The sequence below is a fragment of the Pantherophis guttatus genome, chromosome 4, assembly GCF_059756535.1.
Source record: "Pantherophis guttatus breed Tessera chromosome 4, ASM5975653v1, whole genome shotgun sequence".
NCBI lineage: Eukaryota > Metazoa > Chordata > Lepidosauria > Squamata > Colubridae > Pantherophis > Pantherophis guttatus.
Genome location: NC_142066.1, coordinates 67,440,430 through 67,458,669, shown reverse-complemented (window position 1 = coordinate 67,458,669; position 18,240 = coordinate 67,440,430). Strand labels below are relative to the sequence as shown.

The 18,240-nt window shown below is 40.2% G+C and overlaps 1 long non-coding RNA gene across 1 annotated transcript in view; it reads left to right on the top strand.

The window, feature by feature from the left end:
• The window catches only part of LOC117664951 (uncharacterized), a 34,536-nt gene extending 22,582 nt beyond the window's left edge, over positions 1-11,954 (top strand). The window contains exon 3 of the long non-coding RNA XR_009622604.2: positions 6,286-11,954. This is a non-coding gene — a long non-coding RNA (uncharacterized LOC117664951). The remainder of the gene's footprint in view (positions 1-6,285) is intronic.
• The last annotated feature ends 6,286 nt before the right edge of the window (positions 11,955-18,240 follow it).

Genomic DNA, 18,240 nt, shown 5'->3' with positions numbered 1-18,240 from the left:
AAAGGGAGATAAATCTATAGATAGTTAGCTTATGTTTTTTTATATATGTTTGTTAAATGCTATATCCTGTATTTGCTCTGGGAAGTTCGGGGGGAGGGAGGGTTGGGGCAGGAGGGGGGAGGAGGGAAGGGAAAATATGTGTAAATTTTTAAAAAACTTTTTAATAAAAAAAGAAAGAAAGAAAAATGAGAACACCCCACCAGATGAAAACATAATTCGAAAAATATTGGACTGTGCAAAGATGGATAGATTGACACTGAAAATAAAAGATAAAGGAGATACAGAGTACTATTTAACATGGAATAGATTTTATCAATGGCTAGAGATAAAGGTAGAAGTTAGGTGAAGAAAGATTATTATTATGTGTAAGTAAAATATGAATGTTGTCTATAACTATAAGTATGCTAGTACAATTAATATGATTATAAATAAGTTAACGTAATTATAAATATTGCTATAATTATTCCATGTATTATCATTATCACTATCAGTACATCTGATATTTTTTTCTTCTGTACAACAAGTCCCTGGACAATACGCTGTCTTCAAAATATTTATATATAAATAGAAAACTTGACTAAAAAAAAATTATTTTTTTAAAATTTCTCTATCTTTACTTTACGTTACTTTATTCAAATTTCTATACCGCCCTTCTCCTTTCGGACTCAGGGCGGTGAACAGCCAAGATAAAAACATCTATACAAAACATCACAGTTAAAAATAAAGTTAAAATAATTTATAAATTTGGCCCATAATTTAAAACTTGTCAATTAAAATCAATATTAAAATTTTAAAACTAACCCTAAAATCAAGACAGACCGGCTAACTGGAAAAAATGAGTTTTTAGGGCCCGACGAAAAATCCGAAGGTCGGAGATCACTCGTATCTCTGGGGGTAGATTGTTCCATAGGGTAGGTGCCACCACAGAGAAGGCTCTCCTCCTGGGGGTCGTCAGCCGGCATTGTCTGGCCGACGGCACCCTGAGGAGGCCCTCTCTGTGGGAGCGAACCGGCAGGTGGGAGGCTATTGGTGGCAGAAGGCGGTCCTGTAAGTACCCTGGCCCTAAGCCATGGAGCGCTTTAAAGGTGATCACCAACACCTTGAAGCGCACCCGGAAGTCCACCGGAAGCCAATGCAGCTCGCGCAGGAGAGGAGTCACATGGGAGCGCCCCGTCGCTCCCATAATCCCACGCGCAGCCGCATTCTGCACCAGTTGGAGCCTCTGGGTGTACCCCAAGGGGAGCCCCATGTAGAGAGCGTTACAATAGTCCAGACGAGAAGTGACGAGTGCTTGAGTGACCGTGCGTAGGGAGTCCCGGTCCAGAAAGGGGCGCAACTGGCGTATCAGGCGAATCTGACAAAAAGCCCCCCTGGCCACGGCTGTCATATGCCCTTCTAAAGACAGCCGCGCATCCAGGAGGACACCCAAGTTGCGGGCCCTCTCCGTGGGGGCCAATGATTCGCCCCCAATAACCAGCGATGGCGTCAGCTGGCTATACCGGGACGCCGGCAGCCACAGCCACTTGGTCTTGGAAGGGTTGAGTCGAAGCCTGTTTCTCCCCATCCAGGCCCGCACGGCCTCCAGGCACTGGGACATCACTTCCAAGGCATCATTGGGATGGTCTGGGGTGGAAATGTACAGCTGAGTATCATCAGCGTACTGATGGAACTCCACCCCAAAACCACGGATGATCTCACCCAGCGGCTTCACATAAATGTTGAACAGGAGGGGCGAGAGGACCGACCCTTGCGGCACCCCACAAACAAGGCGCCTCGGGGTCGACCGCTGCCCCCCTGTCAACACGGATTGTGACCGGTCGGAGAGATAGGAGGAGAACCACCACAAAACGGTGCCCCCCACTCCCAGTCCCTCCAGCCGGCGCAACATGATACCATGGTCGATGGTATCAAAAGCCGCTGAGAGGTCTAATAGGACCAGGATAGAGGAAGAACCCCTATCCCGGGCCCTCCAGAGATCATCCACCAACGCGACCAATGCCGTTTCCGTGCTGTACCCAGGTCTGAAGCCGGACTGGAGCGGATCCAGATAGACAGCTTCATCCAGGTACTGGGGAAGCTGTCGCGCCACCACACTCTCAACAACCTTCGCAATAAAGCGAAGGTTGGAGACTGGACGATAGTTAGCCAAAACAGCCGGATCCAGGGATGGCTTCTTGAGGAGAGGCCTCACCACCGCCTCTTTCAAGGCGGCCGGCAGGACACCCTCGCTCAAAGAAGCATTAATAATCCCCTGGAGCCAGCCTCGTGTAACCTCCCGGGAAGCCAGCACCAACCAGGAGGGACACGGGTCCAATAAACATGTGGTTGCGTTCAGCCGCCCCAAGATCCTGTCCACGTCCTCGGGAGCCACAGGATCGAACTCCTCCCAGATAACACTCTCAAGGCCTGCCTCAGTCGTCTCGTCTGAACTAACCCAGTCGGCGGCCAAGTCTTCCCGAATCTGAGTTATTTTATCATCTAGATACTGTACAAAATCCTCAGCTCGGCCCTGCAAGGGGTCCTCCCGCGCTCCCAGATGGAGGAGGGAGCGAGTCACCCTAAACAGGGCGGCTGGGCGGTTATCTGATGACGCGATAAGAGCGGCAAAATAGCTAGATTTCGCCGCTTTTATCGCCACTAGGTAGGTCTTAATATGAGACCTTACCAGTGTCAAGTCAGACTCGGAACGACTGGCCCTCCAACCGCTCTCTAGGCGTCTTTTCCGGCGCTTCATCACCCTCAGCTCCTTGGAAAACCAAGGAGCTAAGTGAGTTCGGTGCCAGGTCAGAGGCCGCAAAGGCACGACCCGGTCCAAAGCCCCGGCAGCCGCCCTATCCCAGGCGGCCACCAGGTCTTCAGCCGAGTCATGAGCTAGAGTCTCAGGAAATGGCCCAAGCTCCATCTGGAACCTATCAGGGTCCATCAGGCGCCTGGGGCGGAACCACCTGGTCGGTTCCGCCTCCCTGCGACGGGGTACGGCGGTCAGAAAGTCAAATCGAAGGAGCGAGTGGTCAGACCATGACAAGGGTTCAATATCTACATCCCCTATATCAAGGCCACTCAACCACTGACCAGAGATAAAAACTAAGTCCAGAGTGTGTCCCCCCATATGAGTAGGGCCGTGAATTACTTGGGTCAGGTCCATGGCCGTCATGGAAGCCATGAACTCCCGAACTACCTCAGATGTCTCACCGATGGATGGCAGGTTGAAATCCCCCATGACCACAAGTCTGGGGGTATCAGCCGCCACCTCGGCTATAACATTGAGGAGTTCGGGCAGGGTCGTTGCCACGTGGCAGGGAGCCAGGTACGTGATCAACAGACCCATCTGCACCCCACGACCCCACTTCACAAAAAGGGACTCACATCCGGCTATCTGAGGTACAGTGGTCTCCCTCGGATCAAGACCTTCTTTTAAAATGACTGCCACCCCCCCGCCCCTGCCCTGAGCTCTCGGCTGATGAAATGCACGGAAGCTTGATGGGCACATCTCCACGAGGGGAACTCCCCCCTCATGGCCCAACCAGGTCTCCGTGATACCTGCCAGGTCCGCTCCCCCCTCCTGAATAAGATCACAAATGAGGGGGGCTTTATTTACTACAGACCTGGCATTACATAACATCAGCCGAAGACTCGGGCGCTGAGACTCTAAGCAGCCTGGGGAACGGGAAGAGCTAAGGGGACCGGGGCACGCAATTGCTCGGAGATAGCGAGCACATGCCCCCACCACATGATATGGCCCCCTGCTCCCGCCATACCTGCCCCTCCCACTCAGCGTGTTAATAGAGAAGCCCTCACTAGAGGGCATTCTAACAGTCCCCTTTCCCCCAGAGTCCGTACCCCCTACGGCACCATTAATAGCAGCCGGACTGGTCTCCAACCCCCGTGGGTTTTCCCCCAAACCCACATAACCTCCCCCACCCTCAGAACCCCTTAAAAGTCTAATTAAAAAAGTCTTTAAAAAACCCCTCAATCCCCTTTTTGCGACATGCCACCTCTCGGGGTCCCAAGATCCGTCATTAAGGTGGGCCCTCGATAACATAGAGGGCCAGGCCTGCGAGAGGGGGGAATCTCGCAGCACAAGAAGCTTTGCCCTAGAATACATTTTAACATTAGAGTGATAATACAAGTTTGGCCTAGACATGGCCTAGGGGTCTATAATGATGGTTTCAAATGTCCAGGAAGCAAGACTAAGATAATCGGAAGAGTCACCATTACCCTCTCACGGTAATGGGTAGGAGTCCTCACGTTCAGTCCAGCTGGGGGGAACTATCCAACCACCCTCTCACGGTGGTTGGCCATCCTAATCAGGCAAGATGGAAAAAGTCAGAAAAAGTCCAAAACCACCCTCTCACGGTGGTTTGGCGTTCCTGGCCCTGAAAAGATGAGTCCCGTCCGCGGCGAACGTAGTCTGGAGCTGGCTCCATCCATCCTCCCGTAACTGCCTTGTCCTCCATACAGCCAGGAGACAGGACGAAAGACAGAGCCAGGTCCCAAGCTCTGGGGAAGAAAGTCCACATTGGCCGATAGGCCGATAACAGGGCCTAAAAAGGGAGGGGGGGAGGCCATCCATAGCGACCCAATACTTGAGCCGTCCACCAGCCTCTCCAACCCCAGGTCTTTCCACACAAACCCTTAACGTCAGCCATGTATCCTTCAACCCCTGAGCACAATGGGGTTCAACTCCCCCATTTCAATGTCGAGGCTTGATGTTCCTCTCCTCTCCTCCAACGCCAACAACTCTCCAGCTCTCCAGCACCACCGCCCTCGACCTGGTTGCCACGCAGCAGCCTCCATTACCACAGCGTCGTCCTTGGCGCTGGCCACACCCAAGCTTCCAGCGTTCCCCAGCGCCCCCGGAACATCCAAAAGAAACCCCCAGGGGCATCCAGGGTCAGGGGGGAGCTCGCTGGGCATCACCACCGCCGCCGCCACCGCTCTAGCAGCCGCCGCCTCGGTCAAACAGGGAGAAAAACGGCGGAGCCAATGCAGCCGGGCTGTCAGCGTTCAGCCTCGGCGTTCTTACACCCGCGCCGTCTTCCGCTCACTTCTCCCCAGCCACGAGGTTCCGGAGGGCGAAAAAGCCCTCATCAGGCTGGGGAGAGAGTCCTCAAACTGGAAACGGGGTTGCCGATGTTCATGGCAGCCCCAGAAGACCCCTGCCAGTCCACGAGCCACCCATCTCTAGACGCGATCTAGACGGGCGTCGCCATCTTGGGGCATGCGCAAAACTGCATTCCTTGTGATTATCTGGAAGAGAATCACAAGGAATCACAAGGAGAAGCTTCACTGGGAGCATCTCCTTTATTCATCACTTCCGGGTGTTTAAAAAAACCCTAAAATCTTAGTTGATTCAAAGATTTTAATTGTAGTATACCTCCTTCCTTATTAAGAAGCTCTTTATTAGGAATCACATCTTGTTTTTGCTCTACACTTATATTCTCTATCGCGTGTCTGGGTATTGCCCACATTGGTAACTTATAGTTTAATTTATACTGATACTTTTTCCAGACACGCAATAAAGTATTCCTTAATATGTGACTTTTAAAAGCCTTATCCACTTTCTTATCATATAATAAATAAGCATGCCAACCATAAACCAAATCATATCCCTCAATATTCAATATTCTTTCTTCTGTTAAGTTCACTAATTGCTGACAGAGCAGCTGCCTCATAATATAGTCTTAGGTTGGGCATTTTGAGACCTTCTCTTTCACGTATATCCTGCATTATTTTTTGTTTTATTCTTGGTCTCTTCCCTGCCCAGACAAAATTATTAATACCCTTCTGCCATATCTTCAAATTCTCATCTTTTTTAAGTATTGGTATCATTTGAAAAAGAAACAAAATCCTAGGCAAAACATTCATTTTTACTGCTGCTATTCTTCATAACAAGCATAATTGTAATTTTTTCCAGTTTTCCATCTCTCTCTGTATTTTTTGCCACAACGGATCATAATTATGCTTAAATAATTTCGCATTTGATGTCATAATATAGACCCATAAATACTTAACTTTTTTTACAATTTCAAATTCTGTTAGTCTTTCTAATTCATCTTTTTGATTTATAATCATATTTTTAGTAATTATCTTCGTTTTCCCTGCATTTATTTTAAATCTAGATACTTGTCCATATTGATTAATTATGTCCATTAAACCTACAACCGACTGTAATGGTTGGGTTAAAGTAACAATCAAGTTGTCTGCGAATGCTCGTAATTTGTAGTCATACTGCCTAATTTTAATTGCATTTATTTTGTCCGACCCACGTATCTTACTTAACAGAAATTCCAAGGTCAAGATAAACAATAATGAAGACAGAGGTCATCCTTGTCTCGTTCCTTTTTCTATGTTAAAAGTATGTTAAACTACCATTAATTATTATTTGCGCTGTTTGTTTCTGATATGTTGCATTAATAGATTGTGTAAAATATTCTCCAAACTGCATCTTTTCAATTATTTTCAATAAGAATTGCCAGTTCAATCGATCAAATGCTTTCTCTGCATCAAGAAATATCAGCACCGCAGGGATTTGGTTGTTCTTCCCCAAATACTCCAATAGGTTAACAACTTGCCTTACATTACTCTTCATTTGTCTACCATTTATAAAACCAGTTTGATCATTATGAATCATTTGTTGCATGACTGTCATTAACCTATTTGCTAGTATTTTAGCAAAAATCTTGTAATCTGTATTTAAAAGTGATATAGGCCTATAATTTTTTGGCTGAGTATGGTCTTGCTCCTCCTTTGGAATCAGAGAAATATAAGCTGTCCTCCAGGATGGGGGTACAAGTCCTCCCGATTGTATGTTAGTAAATAATTATTTGAGTGGTCCCACCATTTCTGACTGCAAGTGTTTATAATAAGCAGCTGTCAAACCATCCGTCCCAGGAGCTTTACCCACTTTCAACTGCTTAATTGCAAATATAATCTCCTCGGAAGCTATTGGTTGATTTAGACCCTCCCTTTGCTCTTTAGTAATTGTAGGAATATTCTCTTTCGGTAAGTCTCTATCTATATCTATACTTTGAATTTTATCACTAGCATACAACCTCGCATAAAATTCTAAAAATGCTTTTTTAATCATATTTGCTGATAAACCTCTTTACCTTTATATTCTATTTTCTCTATGGTCCGTGACTTTTGTTTTTTCCTTAACAAATATGCCATCCATCTCCCTGGTTTATTAGCATTGCATTAATGCTAATTATATTGCAAATTAGTTGCAACCTGATCTGCCATTAACATATTAAGTTGCCCTCGCAATAAGTTAATTACCTCTTTTTATTTTCTTGTCTACTGGGTTCAATATCAAAGCTTGTTCTTTTTTTAAAATTTCCTCTTCTAAGTCCTTCCTTTTTTTTCCTGTTTACGTCTATGTTTATTATTCAAATATATCAAAATACCTCTCATATATGCTTTACTTGCATCCCAAACCATTTCCATAGATGTATCCTTATGCATATTTATAATGAAAAATTCTCTCATAATTTTTTTACGTTCTTTTACATTTTCCTCATATCTAAACAGATTTTCGTTTACCTCCAAGACCTCTTAGATCCCATTCCATACTCTAATGCCATCCAAACTGGACTATGATCCGTTAAAACTCTTGGGCAGATCTTTGTCTTCTTCATGCCTAGAAAAAAGATCATTAGTAATTAATATAAAATCAATCCTAGAGAAAGATTGATGTCTATCAGAAAAAAAAGTAAAGTCTTTTTCTTCGGGGTTCCTCTCTCGCCAGATATTTCTCAACTCCATATCATCCATCATTTCAAAAAACAATTTTGGCAATCTTGAACGCGTTGAGATATTCTGCAAGAGCCCCTTCTTATCTTTTTTAGTGTCCAAAACTCCATTCTGATCGCCCAGTAAAATACATGATTTATAATCCCATTGTAATAACTTGGAATGTAAAAGCTTATAAAATTTTTCCTGTTGTTGGTTCAGTGCATAGACTCCAATTAAAAGTATTTTTCTCCTTTTATTAAAAGTTCAATTGCTATAAATCTTCCTTGATCATCTGCTTCAATTAATTTGGCAATTAAATCTTTTTTTAGGTATATAACTATACCATTCTTCTTCTCAGGAGCAGATGCAACGAAATGTATACCTAACCTTGCATTTATTAAATATTTTTGATCTTCTAATATGAGTCTCTTGTAAACAAATTACATCATTTTAAAACCGTTTCAAATAATGAAATATTTTTCTCCTCTTTTGTGGTGAATTTAGGCCATTAACATTCCAAGTCAAAAATCTAGTTGCCATTCTTGGCCCCCTGAAGCTTTTGGAGTATCTGCTGGAAATCTCCATGCATTTTACTTTTTGGCCTTGCTCCTCCCACTGCTTCTGTTTTTGTAGCGTCTTGAATCATCTGAAGTTGCTGCACTCTTAATTCTTCTTGACGCTTGGCTGCCGCTCGGGTCTGTCTTTGATCCTTAGGTTCTTCTATCTCCAAAACTTGAACAGTAGTCGAAAGCTGTATTAATTCTTCTTGAGTAATCAAAGCTCCCTTTTGGGCCTGTGCCAACATTTCTTCCTTCTCCCCCTTTCCTGCCCCTTCTGCTTCTGGCTTCTGGGGGCTGTGGGCATCCAGCCTTTAGTACATTGGTGTAAAAATCTCTTGCCTTCCACACTGAGTTAAGACGATATCTTTCTCCTGAATAGTTCACCACTAGTCCAGCTGGAACTTTCCATCTGTACTGTATCTGATGGTTTCTCAGTTCTTCCACCAGAAAGGCATAATCCCTTCTAACTCTCAACATTTTTTGGGGGGGGGGAATCTCTTTCAATATTAAAACATCCTGCCCCTGCACTTGAAGTTTATTTTTAAAAGTGACTTGTAGGATTTCATTGCGTATTCTCCTTGTCCATTGCGTAAAATAGACTACAATGTCTCTTGGTAAATGTTTCTGTCTGGCAACCCATGAATTGACACGATAAATTTTGTCAATTTGCCATTCAAGATTTGCTTTTTGATCTCCCATTATCTGTGCAAATGCTTCTGAAAAGATCTCTCTCAAATTCTCTTGCTTATTTTCTTTGAGGCCTCTTATTCTCAAAGAAAATTCCATATCTCTATATTGTATCATTATCACCTCAGCCTCTGCTCTTTCCATCTTATCCTGGACCTCCACCATTTTGTTTTCCAAGTTCTCATTAGACTGCTTAATTTCTTCCACTTTTTCATCTACTGCTTCAATATGGCCTGCCAGACCTTGAACTGCCATGATAATATCTTCTCTAATTTCTTGATTTTGCTTTTGAATAATCTCTTTAATTTGAACTATCTCCTCAGCAATATCTCGAATTTTATCCTCAAACACCGAAGTAATTTTTTTTCCGTAACAGAGGCTTGTGTTTTAAGGGCTTCCTGCAACATTTCAACTGTTAATATTGTTGGTTCCGTTGGAACAGAGAGAGATTGCAATTTGGACATTTGAGCTGGCGAGCTCCCAGCACTTTTGGGGACTATAGTCTTTATTTGTTTTGAAGCCATTTTTAGTTTCCAATTTGAATTTATTCAGCAGCCAGAACAATAAATCCGCCAAATCCAAAAATTCCCAGTCTTTAAATAATATCAATCCTTTTTTAAAAAAGATCACTGCTGTAGTCTTTTTAGCCTTTAATCTTCTTCTTCTTTTTTTTTTAAAAGCAGAAATCTCTAATTTTGAACAGGGGCTGCCAGCGCTAAACAAAACTTTCCTTTTTAACTTTCGCTTTCACGCCCCATTAAAGCTCAATCGCTATCTTGGTTTCACTTTCTCCCCTTAATAAATCAGAAGGAAGTAATACACATTTGGAGTTAAAGTTCAGTACTTGCAAATCTGATCTCTCCTGAGTTTGCTCAGCCTGCTTCCGAATGATGTTTATTCCAAGTGTTGTTTGCAGGGGTGGTGGCGGCGTCTTCTTCTGCTTAAAGCAGAAACATCCCAGATCCGGAGCTCTGTTGGGCTTCCAGGGAGCTCTCACCCTTTGAGCCCCAGAATTGTTCCTGGGGCTCCTTGGGGAGCTCTACCTACGCCCGTCTGCTCTCTTCCTTCCCTTTTCCCGGGGAGAAAGTTTCCAAGCCGCTAGACAGCTGATTTGCACTGTTCTAGCGGCTTTACAAGATCGCGGGGCTGGAGCTCACAAAAGGAGCATCTTCGGCGCCTGTGGTGCCACCAGAAGTCCCTTTGAATCAACTAAGAGAAGAAAGGATAATTCAAACATGGTTTCAATATGTACAGTTGCAAGCTAGATGGAGAGAAGATCAGAAAATTGGTATTTTGCAGAATGAGGAGAATTTGGTAAAACAGATTAGAGATCAAAGTCAAATGCATATAAAAAGGTTGTATAATGCATTGGTAGAAATAGATTCAGAAACAGAGTTAGTTAAGGACTGTATGATAAAGTGGGCACAAAATATTGAAGAACCAATAATGATGGAAACGTGGGAAAAAATATGGGTTAGAAATGTAAAGTTTACGCAAGCCCAAAACCTAAGAGAAAATTTTTATAAAATGTTTTATAGATGGCATCTAGATCCCAAAAAGCTAGCCTGTATGTATCCAAGTTTGCAACCTAAGTGTTGGAGATGCAAATGTGATGATGCCATGTATTATCATATATGGTGAACATGTAAAGAAATTAAGGCATTTTGGATAAAAATATGGTGGATTATCCAAAATATTCTCAAAAAGAAGATAAAATTTACTCCACAGTTCTTTTTGTTAGGTATAATTACAGATTGTACTGTTATAGAGACTAAGTTGATTTTAAATTTAATAACAGCAGCCAGACTCTTGGTAGCGCAGTATTGGAAGAAGGAAGACTTGCCTACTATTGAAGAATGGACACTAAAAGTAGTGAATTTAGCAGAGATGGCTAAAATCTCAGTGTATTTGAAGGACCATTCAAACGAAAGATATGTATTGGAATGGAGAAGATGGATTAACTATATTTAAAACAAATATCGGACTAAAAAGTTCCAAATAGCTTATGAATGAAACCAATATTTTCTTTTTGAATTATGTTTTGTTAATTGAAAGGGGAGTTAAAGAGCAAGAAGGAATTTGGGGACTACAGAAAGTTAGCTTATTTTAGCTTATGTTTGTTATGCTATACCCTGTTTTTGCTCTGGGAAGTTCAGGGGTGGGGGGAGGGAGGTTGGAGGGAAAGGGAGGGAGGAGGGATGGGAAAAATTTCTGTAATACTTGTTAAAACTTTTTAATAATAATAAAAATACCTCTAAAATCAATTTATTCTTCCCTTTAAATATCTTCGTATAACATGATTACTGGTTATTTTACTATATAGACCTTTTGACTGATTTCATGTGGCTTTCCCCCCCCCTGCTATTATCCTAATAAATTAATAATCACTAGTACCAACTCTTATTACTAAAGGAACAGAATAATGAACTCAATTCAATTGCAACTCACCAGTATTCAAATTCCTACATTTAATAGACAATCCAAACAACCTAAACTTCAAATGAATTGTTCAGTTAAATTGTCCATTTAATAATATCTTTTTCTTCTCTAAATGGTGACACCCAACCAGAGGACCCAGACAGAATTTGAAACATCCCATATAATTCTAGTATTTTATTCTGCAAATAATTAATATGAGGCTTCTTAACACCCAAGGGATTTTGCAAATTAAAATATTGTAGAGATCCTTTAAAAAAGGAGAATTAAATAAAAACACGCTCTAGCATTATAATAAAGAATAAACTAAAATAAACTAAAATGAGAATTAGGTTTGCTTTGGAAGAAAATCCTAAATCCAAATTATATTTTAAATAGATAAACTTATTTTTTATATGTAAAGCAAATTCTTCCACAGTACTTTGCTTATAGAGTACCAGTGACACCTTGTGGCCACTCAATAGGTTTGATTATTCTGACTCTAAATTTCTCCAGTCAGAAAGAAAGAAAGAAAGAAAGAAAGAAAGAAAGAAAGGCCTTTTGTCTATTATGTATAAAGAATACTGCAATAAGAATAATATCACTTGAGCCATGTTAGTCAAATGTCAACAGGGCAAATATATAAAATGGCTGGACTGTTTCCTTACACTAAGAAATGAACCCAAACGGAGCGAAACATTATAAATCTACCAAAATTATAACCATAAAACACAGACTAGAAATACCAATTAAAATAAGCAAGAAAATAAGAGAACGCCTGTCTACTCTAGACAAATTCAAATCACCAGGACCAGATGGATTACATCTCAGACTTCTGAAGGGGTTGGCAGATGAGATCTCAGAACCATTAAACCATATATTTCAAAGATCCTGGAGCACTGGGAAACTACAGCTAGCCCTTGACTTATAGCAGTTCATTTTGTGACTGTTCAAAGTTACAATGGCACTGAAAAAAACCCTTATAACTATTTCTCACACTTATGACCATTACAGCCTCCCCACGGTCATGTAATTTACATTTGGATGCTTGACAACTGATTCCTATTTATGACTGTTGCAGTGGGTTCATGTGATCACATTTGGCATCTTTCTGACAAGCAAAGACAATGGGGAAGCCAGATTCCCTTAACAACCATGTGACTAATTTAACAACTGCAGTGATTCACTTAACTCATGTGGCAAGAAAAGTTGTAAGATGGGGCAAAACTCACTTAACAAATTTCTCACTTAGCAACATAAATTTTGGGCTCAATTGTTGTAAGTTGAGGACTATCTGTACCTGAGAACTGGAAAAGAGCTGATGTAGTTCCCTCCCTACTCCACCCCCCAAAAAAACAGAACCCAGGAAACTGCAGATCTATCAGCCTAACATCAATACCTGAGAAGATCCTGGAAAAGGTAATCAAGCAACAGATCTGCAAACACTTAGAAGTAAGCAAAGTTATAGCCAGAACTCAACATGGGGTTGTCAAAAACAGATCATGCCAAGCAAATCTTATTTCATTCTTTGCCAAATTGACTAAAATAGTGGACCAGTGAAATGCAATGGACATAATATATTTGGATTTCGGTAAGGTATTTGAGAAACGTACTTCTTGGTAAGCTAAAAAAAATTTGTTGGTTGACAAATTGCATTCAACATGTGGTTCTCAATGGAACTGCATCTACATGGAAGGAAGGAAGCAGTATTCTAAGATATTACAAAGGTATGATTTACTGTTTTCAAAGCAATGTATAAACGCTCACCTCCAAATTATTTGAACTAATTTCTGATGGGCTCATTTAACAATGAATGAGAAAGGATTATCTGAACTGAAAAATGGAAACACTTTTCCTACCCATCATAATTGAGATAGACAGCATCACAACCAGAAGTTGTTGGTGCTTCATCACTGAAGGCTTTCAAGAAGAGACTGGACAGCCACTTGTCAGAAATGGTATAGGCTCTTCTGCTTGAACAGTGAGTTGGACTACATGACCAACAAGGTCGCTTCCAACTCTTATTCTGTACCACTAGATGGATTCATAACTGGCTGACAAACCACACTCAAAGTGTAGTCCTTAATGGAACTACATCTACATGAAGGGAATTAAGCAGTGGAGTGCCCCAAAGTTCTCTTTTAGATCTAATACTCTTCAATATTTTCATAAACAATTTCGATGAGGGAATAGAAGGAGAACTCATCAAATTTGCAGATGACACCAAGGTGGCATGAAGAGTCAACACTCCAGAAGATAGGCTCATGATTCAAAAGGATTTGAGGTTTTTTAAATTTTATTTTTTATTTTTATTATTTTTTTCTTTTACATACATATTTTATGAACAGAGTATTGACCGGGTGACATCTTTTACAACCTACAACATAATTATATATTTATTTTTATAATTTATTCCAATCTTCCTTTTTGTTTTTTCTAGATACAATTTACATATTTCATTTTCTGTCATAATATTCTTTTTTCTCTATTTTTTATCTTAATCTCTTCTTAATATTTAATATATAAACAGCATCACCATCTGCCCTTCAAATCCTAATTTCTTAGCATTGCTTCAATTAATTAACTTATTTCTCCATTTATAAAATATATTTTTTATAATCCCAATCACATTTTTTGATTATAAACAATAAACTTCATTTTATTCAGTTCTTACATTGAAACCCTTTAACTTAATTATTCTTCTACATCTTATCTCTTCTTAATACATAATAAGCACTCTCTGCCCTTAATTCCTGACTTCTATTATAGCATCCATTAATTATTTTATTTCCTTACTTGCAACATATTATTTCAAAATCCCAATCACACTTTTTTACATTTCAATTTTGTATCTTAATTTCAATTATTTTCATAATTAAACCTAATTACCACTTCATATTTCATCTGCTGTTCCATTTTACAATACACAATAAACATCATCATATTTACTTTTTACATTCACAATTACTATTATTAATACAGTTCCCTTAGATCTACTAATATATATCTTAATTCCCTTCCTCCTTTCCACTATTCTTCCCCTTTTAGCCATTTTCTCCTAGTCTCACCAAAATTCCATTTCTTAATGACTTTCTCTTTTCATCTCCTTTTCTTATCTTCTTCTTTTTTTATTTTTATATTTATTATATCTTTTCTCCTGAATCCTTTCTCTAACTTTAGAATCCATCATTCGCATAATTCGCCTCCTGCTGTTACCTAATCTTTTCCCATTTTCTTCTCTTCCCTTAGAATGCTTTTTTTGGGAAAATATTCCCCCCTGTCCATTCTTTTTTTGCCACTGTAAATCCCAATGTAAGCATCTTAACATTTTGCCTTCAATTCGTTTTCCTTCAATACCATTTTCTTGTTTCTCATTTATATTCTCTTTTTCCTGTTTAATGAGTTCTAACAAAGTTTCTAATTTTTTATTGCTCTTTATTAATTCATGCACGTTTTTAAGCATCTCAATTAATTCCTCACACATCCAAGACTGCATATTATTAGTTTAAAAGATTATTAGTATTTCCACTTATATTTAATTAAAATTTTAGTCCATATAGTCTCTTTTTTATTTCTAGATAATATCCAGTACAAATGTTTGTCCAATCCACTCCAACTTAAAAAGTGGTGAAATCTAAACCGGTTTACTACTGGTTTGCTGGCCGCGCATGCGCGCAGCATGCCAAATGCGTGCTGCACATGCCCATGCCCAGTGCACACTAAACACGAGCTGCATGCGCGCATGCTCACTACGTGCTAAATGTAAGTGCGCATGCACATGCAGTGCACGCCAAAAGGAGGCTTGGAAAGGTAAGTAGAACAGCACGGGGGTGATCAGCTGTGGTGCGCAATCATGGGAACCTTTTAAATAACTTTTTAAAAGCATTTTTTACTACAGGCTTGGGCGAATGGGTAGTAAAAAATATTTTATAAAAGTAAAAAAAAAAAGATTTCGACAATCACACAGCACCTCTGTGATCGTCTGAGCTTTTTTTAAAAAAAAAAATTTAAAGCATTTTTTTACTATCTATTCACCTGAACCAGTAGTAAAAAAATGCTTCTAAAAGGTTAAAAAGATTTTTAAAAAGGCTCTGACAATCACAGCTGTGATCGTCAGAGCCTTTTTTTACTTTTTTAAAGTATTTTTTACTATTTTTTACTACTTATTACTACATTTTTTACTACCTATTCACCCGAGCCTGTAAAAAAAAAAGTTCCGACGATCAGCTGAGCGACATGCAAGTGTCAGAACTTTTTAAAAATCTTTTAAAGCATTTTAAACTATCGGTTCTAAAATTTTTTTACTGGTAGTAAAAAAAATGCTAAAAAAGTTTTTTTAAAAAAATTCCGACGATCGCATGTCGCTCATTTGATCATTGGAACTTTTTTTTTACATTCTTTACCTGTTTGGCGAACTAATAGCATTTTTTACTACCAGTTCAGGTGAACTGGCCTGAACTGGTAGCATTTCATCCCTGAACTTAAAGCTTTATTATTGTCCACCTCCTTTAGAAGTTGAGACCAAGCAGTTTAAAACAAAACAAATACTCCTTAAAATATCTCACAGCTCCTGTAGTGATCAAGGTCACTGTTGTAATTTCCTTGAATTTTCAGGTCAGTCGTTGTAGTGCTATTTTTCCACCAGCAGATGTCTCTCTCCAATCCACTCTTCTCAGAACAACAAAGTATTCAGTTTACAAAAGTATTTTAAATCCACATAGAAAATACTGTCTCTCAAATTGCTTTTCCTTTTATTGTTTTTAATTTCTACAAATTCAGTTTTAAATCCAGTTGTAAAGTTTCCTTTCTTGGGCTTTAATATGTTAACCTCCTCTTTGTTCTTCTTTCATACTTCAGAACTGTCAAAATTCTTTCAAATCTTCATTAAAAAATACTTTCCCTCAGGTTTCCTTTTCTTATATTGATTTTAATTTCTCCAAGTCCAATTTTAAATCAAAATATAAAATTTATTTTCTGGGCTTTAATACTTTGACTTCCTCTTTGTTCTTTTCCCTCCATTAAAATTCCCAAGTGCTAATTAGCCACTTATTTCCTTGCTGGGATCTTTTTTAAAAAATTTTTTAAAAAATCCTTTTTTACCTGTAAGTTGGCCAATCACTCACCCGGTACCAGTACTCTGTCCAAAGTACTGCTCCTGCACAAAATCTTATTCCAGTTGCCCCAGCTTCAAAGCGGTCATTTTTAACGCTCGCCACCCCTGCTGCCGGATCAAAGAGCTGCCTCCGACCTTCCGAGGAACTTGCCTGTTCCTCTTGGTTATCCGAGGTGCCTCTCCTTCTTCACCGTCCCTACAAGATAGTTCCGGTCTGAAGACTCCCCAACAGCGGTTTGTCTGACTGGATTTTTGCAGGTCTCATCAGACCCACTGATTTCCAGCCAGTCTCGCCACGATGCTTCCGATTTCTCGATCCAAAAGGAATTGGATAGATTTGAACAGTGGGCCCTATCTAACAAAATGAAATTCAGTGGACAGAAAAGTAAGGCTTTACACTTAGACAAAAAAAATCCAATGAACAGGTACAGGTCAAGTGAAATTTGGCTCAATAGCAGGAACTGTGAGAGGGATCTTGGAGTTCTAGCAGACAGTCATTTAAATATGAGCCAGCAGTGTGAGGCAGCCATAAAAAAATCAATGCAATCTGCTGCATCAACAGGGGGAGAATCAAGATCCATGAAGTGTTAGTAGCACTTTATAATGCCTTGGTAAAACCACACTTGGAATACTGCATCCAGTTTTGGTCACCATAATATAAAAAAGATCTTGAGACTGGAAAGAGTGCAGAGAAGAGCAACAAAGATGATTAAAACGTACAAAGAATGGTTTGCCGGAATTGGGTCTGTCTAGTCTACCAAGAAGGACTAGGGTGGTATGTTAGCAATGTTCTAATATTTGAGGAGCTGCCAAAAAGAAGAGGGGTTATCTTATTTACAAAGCACTAGAAGGCTGGGTAAGAAGCAATGGATGGAAACTAATCAAAGAGAGAACAACCTAGAACTAAGGAGAAATTTCTTGACAGTAAGAATAATTAACCAGTGGAACCACTTGCCTTCAGAGGGTGTGGCTGTTCCATCACTGGAGGTTTTTATGAACAGATTGTCAGCCATTTGTCTGAAATGATTTAGGGTCATCTACTTGAGCAGAAGAACGGACTAGAAAATCTCCAAGGTCCCGTCCAAGTCTGTTATTTTCTTATTCAGTTATTCTGCGTATGTCTCTCCACCAACATCTTAGCCAGAACATTCCAAGGCTGCTGATGCCATTTGTGTGAAAATCAGCACTTCAATTCCAAGAAATACCTATTTAGACAATTTTAATCTTGTTAGGATTCAGGTCAATTTTTTATAAAATCTTATAAATAATGCCAGCATTAGTGAGCCAGTTTGATAAGGACAGCAGGCTAGAAATCGGGTCACTGTGAGTCCTAGTCCTGTCTTAGGTATGAAAGCTAGTTGGGTAATTTTTGACCAGTCACTTTCAACTATTCTCATCTCACAGGAGAGGGGAGGAATGGAGATTTTGCAGTATCCTTCCCTTGCTATGCAACACCTACCAAGCCATGCCCACAGAACCGGTAGTAAAAAAATTGAATTCCACCACTAGCTTTTTTGCTTCGGTTGTGCAAACCAACCAATTTATAGTTAGTGGCAGATAATCTAGTAGTAAGTGAGGAAATAAGTAGGAAAAGGCTGATTGACACAGAAGGGAAGCCAGGAAATTTAACATGACAATGGAGGGTAGGATAAGTTATGGTATATAGCTGAATGTTCTTAGAGAGGGAGTAAAATCAAATCAAACTTGCTCCCAAGCCCATACCAGAAA